Source organism: Clytia hemisphaerica, unplaced genomic scaffold (assembly GCF_902728285.1).
Source record: "Clytia hemisphaerica strain Z4C2 unplaced genomic scaffold, Clytia hemisphaerica genome assembly, whole genome shotgun sequence".
NCBI lineage: Eukaryota > Metazoa > Cnidaria > Hydrozoa > Leptothecata > Clytiidae > Clytia > Clytia hemisphaerica.
Window position 1 is genome coordinate 435,984 of NW_027103319.1, and position 12,311 is coordinate 448,294.

Consider the following 12,311-nt stretch of genomic DNA (forward strand, 5'->3'; position numbering starts at 1 on the left):
TTCATCTGGAATTTTTGTTGTTGCCAGCGGAGTTGGTTTGGGTAGCGGTCCAACTACTTGGCATCCATGGCATGATTTGATAAATTCTTCAACATCAGGACCCATTCCTGGCCACCATGTCTTAACACGCAATCTTTGCTTGGTACGAACGATACCCTGGTGGCCCTCGTGAGCGATTTGAATGATGTGTTGCCTTAACGATTTTGGAATGAAGATTCTGTCATTGAACATGATAACGTTGTTGACAATGGAGAAACTGTGACGCATAGTGAAGTACTGGCATTTTGGTGACATTTTATCGTTAGTGATGAAATCTATGATACTCTTGATGTCTGGGTCCCTGTGTTGCTCGTGAGCAATGGTTTCAGCTGAAACAGATTGTGGTAAGGTATGTTCATACACATAATTAACAAAATCCTCTGTCGCATTACGTTTAACAGTTATATGTTTATCATGATTAGATCGGGATAAATAATCAGCTCCATTGAATTTACCCGGCTGATATACCATTTTGAAATTGTATGGCATGGCTTTGATAACAAGATTTTCAATGCGGGGTGTGATTGATTTCATTGGGGATGAGAAAATGGGTACCAGTGGTTTGTGATCAGTTTTAATAGTAAAATAAAGTCCGTAGAGGTATAATCGAAAACGTTCGAGGGCATAAGTGACTGCAAGACACTCACGTTCTAGTGGGCTATATCTTCTCTCCACTGGTGATAATGATCTACTTGCATAGCTGACTGGTCTCCATGTCCCATTCTTCTGTTTCTGCATGAGGACTGCACCAAGACCAACACAAGAAGCATCAGTTGATATTTGTCTCTGCATTCACATCAAAGTAAGCAAGTGTTTCACTGTCAAGTAAAAGTTCCTTCAAACTGTCGAATGTACTTTGATGAACGGAGGTCCATTCCCATGGAACGTCCTTTTTTAGTAGATTTTCAGTGGCTCGGTGACGGTAGCAAAATTTGGGAAAATTTGGACACAGTACGTAATCATCCCAAGAAGCTCGAAGTTCTTTTATATTTGTTGGAGGTAGGAGGTTAACGATGGATCGAACTTTTTCTTCATCTGGTGATACACCAAATTGGGATAATTTGTGTCCCATGTAAAGCAGTTCTGTTTTTAGAAAGTTACACTTTTTTGGGTTAACTGTAAGATTTTTGGTGCGCAGTCTTTCAAATACTGCCTCTGTTCTTGAAATTAGCTCTTCTTCAGTTCTGCCGCCAATAATAATGTCATCTGCTGAAATGTTTTTAACTCCTGGGAGACCAGTGAGTGCTAATTCAATTTCACGTTGGTAGATCTCTGCTGCAGCAGATGACATTCCGAAAAGAAGGCGAGTGTACCGAAATATACCACGATGAGTAGCAAATGCTGTAAGCTCTCTGCTCGCTTTATCTAGTTCGATTTGATGATAACCTTTGTTTAGATCAAGTTTGGTGAACAGTTTACAGCCGTTGAATTCGTGCAATAATTCATCAAGAGTTGGGATTTGATACGGTTCCCGTATGATAGCAGTGTTAGCAGCTCTCATGTCCACACACAAACGTATATTGCTAGAGTTTGGCTTTGGGACAGGTACGATTGGATTGACCCATGATGGTGGATCTGATACTGGTTCAATTACACCTAACTCGAGAAGACGGTCTAGTTCTGTGTCCACTTCCTTTCGCATTAATATTGGAAGCCGTCGAGGTTTCTGTGCAACTGGTTGAATAGATGGGTCAGTCTTAATGTTCAATGAAACACCTTTTAATTTACCCAAGCCTTGAAATCGATCACTATATTCGGTAATAATGTCATTCATCTTTGAAGAATTAGCAGTAATGTTATTAACTCTTTCTGTAGTGGTAGTTGTTGCAACTGGATCAGGTCCGACACGAAGTAGGTTCAATTCAATTGACGAGTCATATCCAAGGATAGTAACGGATGGGTGAGGATTGATGATAAATCGGGCATTTGTTTCAGAGTTCCCTGCCCTGATTTTTACATAACAACATTCTTTGAATGGAATTGGAGCATTAAACGATTTAGCTTGCCCCTTGTATGGAAAACGTTTGGGTTCAAAGTTCATTTTGGTTAGAGTTTCTTGACTGATAATGTTTAAATCGCTTCCACTATCAATCAACATTTCAACTGTAATGTTATTCATTTTGATTGGAAAGATACGATGACGTTTATTTGCGGAATGCGATGGGTTGTCAATTGCTAATACGAATTCATCATCAGAGGATGAATCTTCAACTGTGATGTAACGTATCGTTGGGTTATCTTGCTGGTTAGGGTTTTGTTTTGGTATAAAATGGTTGTCCAACTTTTTAACAGTTTTTGTGTATTCTGTAGGGTTATTCGGTATCTCAATTTCTGGTAAAGTGTTATGCAGTTCTATCATGGCTTCACCAGCGCAATGTAATAACAAAGCTTTCTTTTGCTTGTCATCATTAATACCAGCAGCAATAAGGTAAACCTCAAAACTTTGTTTCCATTTTTTCCAGCTGGCACCCAGATTCGTAGGGTCACCATGGATATTGAAGCCTTTTGGTGCAGAAATATCAATTGCTTTTGCCATCTCGAAGAAATAAAAACATCCAATCTGGATCGTATGGCAGTAGAAGAAGAATAGCAGCAAAAATCCTGCTCTAGCAGCGCCAAATGTTATGTTCAGAAACAAGAGTAAAAGCATGTGTTTTCATGACGCCATCTTGGAATATTCTAGCTCCTTCGATATACTATATACAATCCTATACGCGTACGCTACTAAATATAATACCGTTCGCGTACATAACAAATAGATATAACAAAAATGTAAAATCAAAAGTTCTGTTTCATAGGAGGTCAATAGTCGTGCGAAATATATTGCTATAAAAAAAAAATAAAAATAAAAAATAAAAAAAATAAAAAATTAGGTTCCCACTTAGGTTCCCCCATCCCACTTTTCCGGTGTTCATTTAGGTTCCCACTTAGGTTCCCCCATCCCACTTTTCAGGTGTTCATTTAGGTTCCCACTTAGGTTCCCCCATCCCACTTTTCAGGTGTTCATTTAGGTTCCCACTTAGGTTCCCCCATCCCACTTTTCAGGGTTCCCACTTGGTTCCCCCATCCACTTTCAGGTGTTCATTTAGGTTCCATTAGGTTCCCCATCCACTTTTCCGGTGTTCATTTAGGTTCCCACTTAGGTTCCCCCATTCCACTTTTCCGGTGTTCATTTAGGTTCCCACTTAGGTTCCCCCATCCCACTTTTCAGGTGTTCATTTACTTTCCCACTTAGGTTCCCCCATCCCACTTTTCAGGTGTTCATTTAGGTTCCCACTTAGGTTCCCCCATCCCACTTTTCAGGTGTTCATTTAGGTTCCCACTTTAGGTTCCCAGGTTCCCCCATCCCACTTATCCGGTATGCCATAAATAGATAGTAAAAATGTGTTGTTAAATTTATTTTTATCATTTACTATTAAATTTATTTAGACTAATCCTTAACAAAATGGACAACAATAGTTTTATATAAGTCATGGTTTTGTTTCTGTATATCACGAGGTCGCTTCGTCGCTTCACTATGTTTTCCGCTTCGTGCGCACTCGCTGATTTCTTCAACTCGGGGGACCTCGGGACCTCGGGACCTCGGGACCTGGGGGTGTGGGTTTTTATGGGTGAAGAGAACATAAATCAACTCGGGACCTCGGGACCTAGGGTTGTAGATCTTTTGGAAATAATATTGATATATAGTTCATTCAACTCGGGACCTGGGCGGGGTGTGGTTTTTTTCGAGTGAAGAGAACATAACTCAACTCGGGACCTCGGGACCTCGGGACCTAGGGGTGTGGGTTTTTATGGGTGAAGAGAACATAACTCAACTCGGGACCTTGGGACTTGGGGGAGTAGATACTTTGGAGAGTGTTGGCACAGTTCAACTTGGGACTTCGGGACCTCGGGACCTGGGGTTGTAGATACTTTGGAGAGTGTTGGCACAGTTCAACTCGGGACTTCGGGACCTCGGGACCTGGGGATGTAGATACTTTGGAAAGTGTTGGCACAGTTCAACTCGGGACTTCGGGACCTCGGGACCTGGGGTTGTAGATACTTTGGAGAGTGTTGGCACAGTTCAACTCGGGTCTTCGGGACCTCGGGACCTAGGGTTGTAGATCTTTTGGAAATAATATTGATATAGTTCAACTTGGGACCTCGGGACCTGGGGTGTGGTTTTTTTTGGGTGAAGAGAATATAGCTCAACTCGGGACCTCGGGACCTCGGGACCTGGGCTGTTTAATTTTTTTGGAGAGAATATTGATATAGTTCAACTCGGGACTTCGGACCTTGGGGTTAGAGAATTTTTTGGAGGTATAACATATCGGGTGTGCTTGTTCCGTAAAATACACGCAAAGAAAATCGCATCCCAGCTTGTAAAAACTCCAGCTCATCCGAAAAAAACTAATTCGTAATCAGTTATTATATAGTATTGTACTGAAATTTTGATTGGATTGCGGTGGCTTGTTGTATGATAAAGTCTGGTACTGGAGCATTGAGGGGACACTTGGGAATTGAAATGTAAAATCTTTTAAAACGACATGGGTAAATTTTATGGATGGAATTTTGAAAACTGTTTATTATGAAATGATGGTGAAACGTTATATAGATAAATTATATGTTATAGTTACTACACAAACTTGCAACTATACTATATTATACACTGATGATATTATCGTGTAATATGTAATATGCAATGTTTTTTGTATTGTAGGAAAAAAGTTTAATGTTTTTTTTTGATGATGGTATGACAAAGGAGCTCGTCCATATATTGCTTGGTATGCGAATTTACGGAAAGAAGTAAAATTTAATTAATTGTTATAATAAATATCCTTGAATGAAATTGAGAAAAAAAGATTGTTATCATGGCTTATGTTCCGTTTGACGTGTTGTTCAAAACAAAAATATCAACTGGATGGGGTGCCCATGCAGGCATGTTCCGTTCAATCAATTTTTGACGACATTTCTGGTCAAAAAATTGAATTTCGATGGTAATTTTCAATTTTCAATTTTTGAGTCAAAAAATTGAAAATTTAATTTTGATTGAAAGTTTCAATTTTATTTTTATTTCTGCCAGAAATGAACTGAAATTTCCAGTATCATCTTTGATTTTCTAATATAAACTTTTTGCATTGAAAATTGAAAATAATATTTTCAATTACTGAAAATTCTGTCGTGAAAAATTGAATTTGACAAAACCAAACCAATTTGTAAAAAAGACGTCTCGGATAAAAAATTTGAAAGTTGAAAATGATTTACAATCAGTTACAAAGAAGACGAAGGAAACAATAGTTTTATTCAGTCGCTTCTTTGTTAGTCTAATTTATCTCTAACTCAAAGAGTTACTGTAGGTCATTTGAAACTTTCTGATTACGCAGTACGTCAAAGGTCCCTTAGTTGACAGGTAGTTGTGTCACTGAGGTTGAAGAAATTTCATTCCTAACACAGTCCTGTGTATCCTAAAGACTTAATCAAGCACTTTCTAAATAATTACAAGTTTTTTTATAAGAACCAGTAAGTACTTTGGCCCAGGCTGGGCTGTTCTTAATTTCTTGAATTTTTCAGGCTTAAATGTTTTTACGATGTATTTTACTTGAGAACTTAAAATGGATTTAAAATTAGTACTTTCTTAGAAATCTGAGGCTCAGATTGTTTTTAATTTGTTCTTAGGTTTTGGCCTGGATATCAGCCTTGTGTTCTTGTAAAATTGTACTTATAAAAAAGGGCGTTGCTCAATAAAAAAGGCACACTGCAGGATTATGTTTGCAGACAAATACCAAAGAGTATCCGAAGAGTATATATTACGTAAAGGAAATTTTTCCACGTGAAATTTATGTCATAGTGTATTTACCCAGAAGATTAAACAGCAAAAGACCTGGTAATTAGACAGCAACAAATAACAATAAAACATTCTACATTTTTTTTCTTTTTTGGTACCGATGAAACACTACTTGTTTTGAGCATCTGTTTTCATGGAAAAGCAAGCGTGATAAAAAATTGGTTTTGTTTCGTCAATTCAATTTTTCATGACACAATTTTCAGTATTTGAAAATATTATTTTCAATTTTCGATGCAAGAAGTTTATATTAGAAAATCAAAGATGATACTGGAAATTTCAGTTCATTTCTGGCAATAAACAAAACAAAAATTGAAATTTGCAATCAAAATTCAATTTTCAATTTTTTAACTCGAAAATTGAAAATTGAAATTTGCCATCGAAATTCAATTTTTTGACCAAAAATGTCGTCAAAAATTGAATGAACGAAACATGCACACACGGGGCGTGGTCTCTATAATTTTGAACAATATTCGGGCGTAATTTGACTATTCAAAATGATATTCTCAACTTGTGGTGTATCATTTGTTTCTGAAATAGCTCAATTATATAGTCTTATTAAGTCGTATTTGTCTTTTGACATTCTTTTTTAGCGTTTTTAATTAAATGAGAATTTTTATTCTGTCTATATCACATGAGACCGTCTTAATTAGTTTGATGAAATTTCACTTAATAAAAATCCAACATTTTTGATATATATATATATATTTTTCGATTCAAAAAACAGACCGACATATTTTTGTTAGGTTAAGTTTTTTTCATTGGAACACAACATTATTTTTGGGATGAAAAAGGTACTTGAAAATTGTTTTCCTAGAACCTACTATTTTATCTCGTCAAGATTGTTAAAACTTAATTTTGTTGCAATGGCAGTGTCATCTTTACATTATATAAACAATCATAATTGTTCTTATAAAAATACTTCATATGACGTAATAGTCAACTCAATTTTCCAATATTAACTTAATTACCATAGAGACCATTTATTTTTTGTGTTTCTTTTTTAAATTGACACTCTTCCATAAATGGAATTTATATGTTGAGAGTAGGTTGAGAGTACTCAAAATAAGTCCTATACAGGGTGTCCCTAATTAAAGTATCGAGTTTGAACATGCGATTGAGTAGAAAAGTTTTATGTGCGTGTTCACAAAATTGTATTTTAAGCTCTCCCTCTTTTTTCTTTGTCATTACGATTAATTTATACGTTGTAACTACCTTTTGTAATAAGCCTGTGTGATGGAGAACGTTCTTATATTTTAGCAATAACACACACAATCTTTTCTACTCAATCGCATGTTCAAACTCGATACTTTAATTAGGGACACCCTGTACAGGGGGGTTGGTGTAATTTAAGATGCACGATCTAACGATTTACGATGCACGATTCGCGATCCGTGCATAAAATATGTTAATTCATGCGTAATCATGCTAATCATGATAAAATATTTAGGCAATGTACAAACTTTCATTCGCTGAAACTCAATTATTTTTAAAAACATCATTTATGTAAGATTATACAAATTATTCTCTTTTCAATTTAAATTCAGTTATAGATCAAAAGAAAGTGAAGGCCACGTGCATTCACCTTCTGTACTCTCTCTTTTTCATAGCTTGAATCATGCTTGAATCAATATAGGGGAATTGTTTACCGAAAGAAAATTCTTTCTCATAATAGAGCACCCGTTTTTTGCTTCGTACATTATGGTCCGCAAAACACATTGTTAGCCAATATATTCTTTTATTTGCTTTAAGAAAGAAATTCCTAAATGCCGAAGCCAAGATCTGCTCAATAATAGACAGACTTAAAAATCTTTCAAAGAGATGGTTTAACAAAGCAGTAGCTACACCTCATCACCCAATCAACCACACAGAATACTTAACGAGAAATAATCCTGATAAACCAACGTTATATGAGATACTATTGTCTTTTTGAACTTCTTTTATTACACTTATAGTATTTCATGTTCTTTTCTTTTCACAAACCCTTACATCTTTAAATCGACACATTTTTTCTGTTTCACCTCACACATTCTTAATTCTTAATTTCTACAAACTCCTTATTTAAATATTTAAACACACATACACTGTAAATAATATATTACCTTTTACTTCATGCAAAAAAATGCCCAAACACACTTTATAGTTTTTATTATCAAATACATCAATACAAAAAATACTTTACTTTCCACAATCATTATTTTAACTTATAAAAATCACTTATTTTTCTTGTTTTTGTCCGCTCACATCTTACTTATAATATAAATATAACTCATCGTATAATATAAGAAATACTCTTTTATCCTCTTCTGTTCTTTCTTAATTAAAATAATCCTTTTTTGTTTATAATTTTTTATAAAACTCCAAGTGCAAACCTCTTCCTTTAATGTTATAATGGTCTTAGCTGGTAGTTGTCTCTCTTCTTCATTTATCATTAAGATAAATAACATACTCAGTATCTAATAACCTCTTCCCCTCATAGTCTTTTTTTAATAATCTCTTTTCACATGTCGTTCAGTAGGCTGGAGACAGAACTTCTTCATTAACCTAAATCCATAATGGGCAAAGACTTTCCTAACTGAAAGTGACGCCCCCAAAATAACATAACATATGATTTAAGAAAGAAATTCCTATATTCGATTATGATTGTTAAAACTGAGGAGAGCAAAAATATTTCTTGTGCATTGTTTACTTTCACTCTCTGTCTATTGTAAGATGTTCACAAGGTAGCTTCCATTATCAACATTATTATGCAAGTTAGTTTTTTTCATAATTTTACGGTCGTAATTATTCGTAGTTCCATTGCTTGCTTATTTCTTTTTTGTTGCATAAATTTACCGTGGTAAACAAAAGCGGGAAAAGATTATGCCATTGTTTTAGAATTATGTTATATAATTTAAGTTTTATGATAATTATTCGGAATAATCAGCATTCTTTATGCATGGATCGTGCATCGTGAATCGTAAATCGTTAGATCGTGCATCTTAAATTACACCAACCCTATACAGGGTGTCCCTAATTAAAGTATCGAGTCGAAACACAACTATGAGTAGAAAGTTTTATGTGCGTGTTCACAAAATTGTATTTTAAGCTCTCCCTCTTTTTTCTTTGTCATTACGATTAATTTATACGTTGTAACTACCTGTTGTAATAAGCCTGTGTGATGGAGAACGTTCTTATATTTTAGCGATAACACACACAAACTTTTCTACTCAATCGCATGTTCAAACTCGATACTTTAATTAGGGACACCCTGTATGTAAAATAATTTTTTTGGAAGTTTCATGTTTCATTTTGGTTAGTTTTGATTCTCTTATCATCATTTGGTGCATTTAGAAAGCAAATTTCAAATGGACACTAGGCGAAACACAGGAAGAAAGTCGAAAGGAAGGTATTCAAAGGCTAATTTTCTTTTTGTTTAAATTCTGTACACTATTTAGCTGTTTTTGTGACTAGAGTGAAACCCTCAATAATTTCCGTTTGGCTTCAATAAACGAAAACATGAAAGTTTAGGCTTCACGCCATCTTTTACCGAACAAATTATCTCTTGCAATTATTTTGTTTTCGGGTTGTTTGCACGTTTTTTATAAGAACATCCAGAATTTTTGATTTTGATCTTGACTTTTGATATACAAGGCCTACGTATCTTAATGAACTCCTTCATTCCTAGGGTTGGAGAATCGAATGGTTGCAAACACAACATAACCGAAACTGCTGTATCCGAGACAGCCAAAAGAAAACAAAAAAACCATAGCAACAAGAACCTCAACAACAACAACAACATTCACCAACAGCATAGTAACAGGGAAAAAGATGGCGGAACAAATTCACAAAAATGTTTATCACGTGATATTAAAAGAACTTCGATAACACCAGAGACTCGTTACAGTGAATACCGATATCGAGAATCGAAAAAGATTTTGGCGCAAAGAGATCGATCATTGAACACTAAATTCAAGACATTAAAGCAAACTAAAAAGACTTCACAGATCGATAACTTAAAATGTATAAACTCATCAACCGATAAAATTATCCCATTAAACGCATCTTCTGGAACCGACGATATTGAGTCCCATAACTTGGGAGATGTTGACAAAAATGACATTTATCAATCCAATGTGAAACTTATAGCCGGGCAGACTTATTTGAAAAGGCTTGAAAATTCACAAAACCTCAGTGATAATGATGTCACGGGCGGGCCGCTACGGCTCAATAAGTAACTCCCGACAATTATCCTCAACAGCAATATTTATATTTGTCCCCGGATTAGTTCAGGATCCCAAGCTATTATTGGAAGAGAACCGGTTAGGTATTATAGAATTCAAAGCACGAGTAGTAGCAAGGTTTAAGTTTGATGCATCAATTCTTCAATAAAATAAATAACCATAAAATCTACGTAGTAAAGTCTCTGTAATTAAATCAGTCCATAGTCCGTGTCTGCCATTTAACATTTACCCTCCGCTGTTGGCTCAGCGGAGACTCTGCTTCATTTTGTCTCAGTCCAGCCATTTAACATTTACCCTCCGCTGTTGGCTCAGCGGAGACTCTGCTTCATTTCGTCTCAGTCCAGCCATTTAACATTTACCCTCCGCTGTTGGCTCAGCGGAGACTCTGCTTCATTTCGTCAGTACCATTTAACATTTACCCTCCGCAGTTGGCTCTGCGGAGACTCTGCTTCATTTCGTCAGTACCATTTAACATTTACCCTCCGCAGTTGGCTCTGCGGAGACTCTGCTTCATTTCGTCAGTACCATTTAACATTTACCCTCCGCAGTTGGCTCTGCGGAGTCTCTGCTTCATTTAATTCGTCACGCCTCATAAGCGTCAGTTTACATGTATACTTGGGTGTCAAACAATAAATCTCCCCAAACAGGGAGAACCCACCCCGATCAGAGGCAGTTTGAAAGACCCCGTTCGTTTGTCTGTTTTCGTATTTCGTTTGAAAATGCACAATATGTGCATAGTGGCTTTCCACAGTTCATCACGTGACAACACCTCCGCCAACGTGAAGTTTGGTCCCCAAACTCTCAAAAGTACTTTCATTATGGTCGGTCACACTCTTGTTCTGCGGCTATCTCTGTCGTGGGCACAAGTCGAACACTCCCAACGAATGCTTCAGAGACAGATTGGATAGGAGCTCGCGACATTGCATCTGCATCACTGTTCTTCGCTCCCCTCTTGTAGCGGATCTCGAAAGAATACTGCTGTAGCAGAACAGCCCATCTGGACAAGCTTCCACTCGAATCGCGGAATCGCAACGCATGAGTCAGGGGTTGATGATCCGTAAATATGGTGAAGAAACGTCCTTCGAGATATTGACTGCAATCCCTCACTGCATACACCAAACTCAGCAGCTCTTTCTCCGAGATCGTGTATCGTATCTCTGCGTTTCTCAAAACCCTACCTCCGTATCTGATTGGATGTGGTTTATAATCACCCCAAGTCTGTGACAGCACGTACCCAAAAGCCAACCCAGAAGCGTCTGTGTTGAGGATGAACTCTTTGTTGAAATCCGGGAACTCCAACAAGGGCGGGTTTATCAATTTTTCAATTAGGGTTTGCCAGGCTTTGTCTTGCTCTTCTCCCCACTGAAACTTTGGGATGCACTTGTAAAGAGGTTTGGCGATCTTCGAGTACCCAGGAACAAAGCAACGATAATAGTCCGTCAGCCCTAGGAATGACTGGACTTCTTTGGTCGTTTTTGGCTTCTTGGCGTCCAAAAGCTTCCTGACGTTATCGACCTTTGGCTTGATCCCTTCCGCTGACACTTCATGACCCAAGAAGTTGAGGACTGGAACACAAAAGTGACACTTCTTTCGCTTCGTTTTCAATCTGGCGTCCCGCAATCGTTTGAATACGGTCTGGATATGCTCTAGGTGCTCCTCGAAGGTGTCACTGTAAATGATAATATCATCAGTGAAGATCGAAACAAGATCCCAAAGTTCATTTCGGAACACGTCTTCCAATGCTGGTGGATCTTCGTCGAAGGAATACATCATGTTTCTCAGCCCCTACAAGGTTAAATGGGTAAACTTCTTCTTAAAAAAAGTAACCCCAAGTCCGTAGGTAATCAACAAAACGCTAGGTAAGTACTTGGAACAAGTACAAGTTAGCTAAACGTTGACAGCTGAGTGTAAACTTGTTAGAGGACTTGTTTTTTGTACTCCCTCAGCTCCAATGATGTAGATATTGCTTGAATTTCACCAACGAGATCTTTCTGCTTCTTCTCCAAGTACCTCAGCCTTCGAATTTTCCTTTCCGTCGTTCGAAGTTCTCTTTCTTGCCTTGTGATTTCCCTGGCTAGCTTCGTCTCCTTTTTCCCTTTGGGCAATTCTTCCTTAGGTTATGCTCCAACAGCTCCTTCAAGGTTATCTTCTCAGCCGAAAAAAAATCTCATAAACTTTTTGATGATTTCAAAACCATTATCAAAACTCCTGAGCCAGAGAAAAGCTTA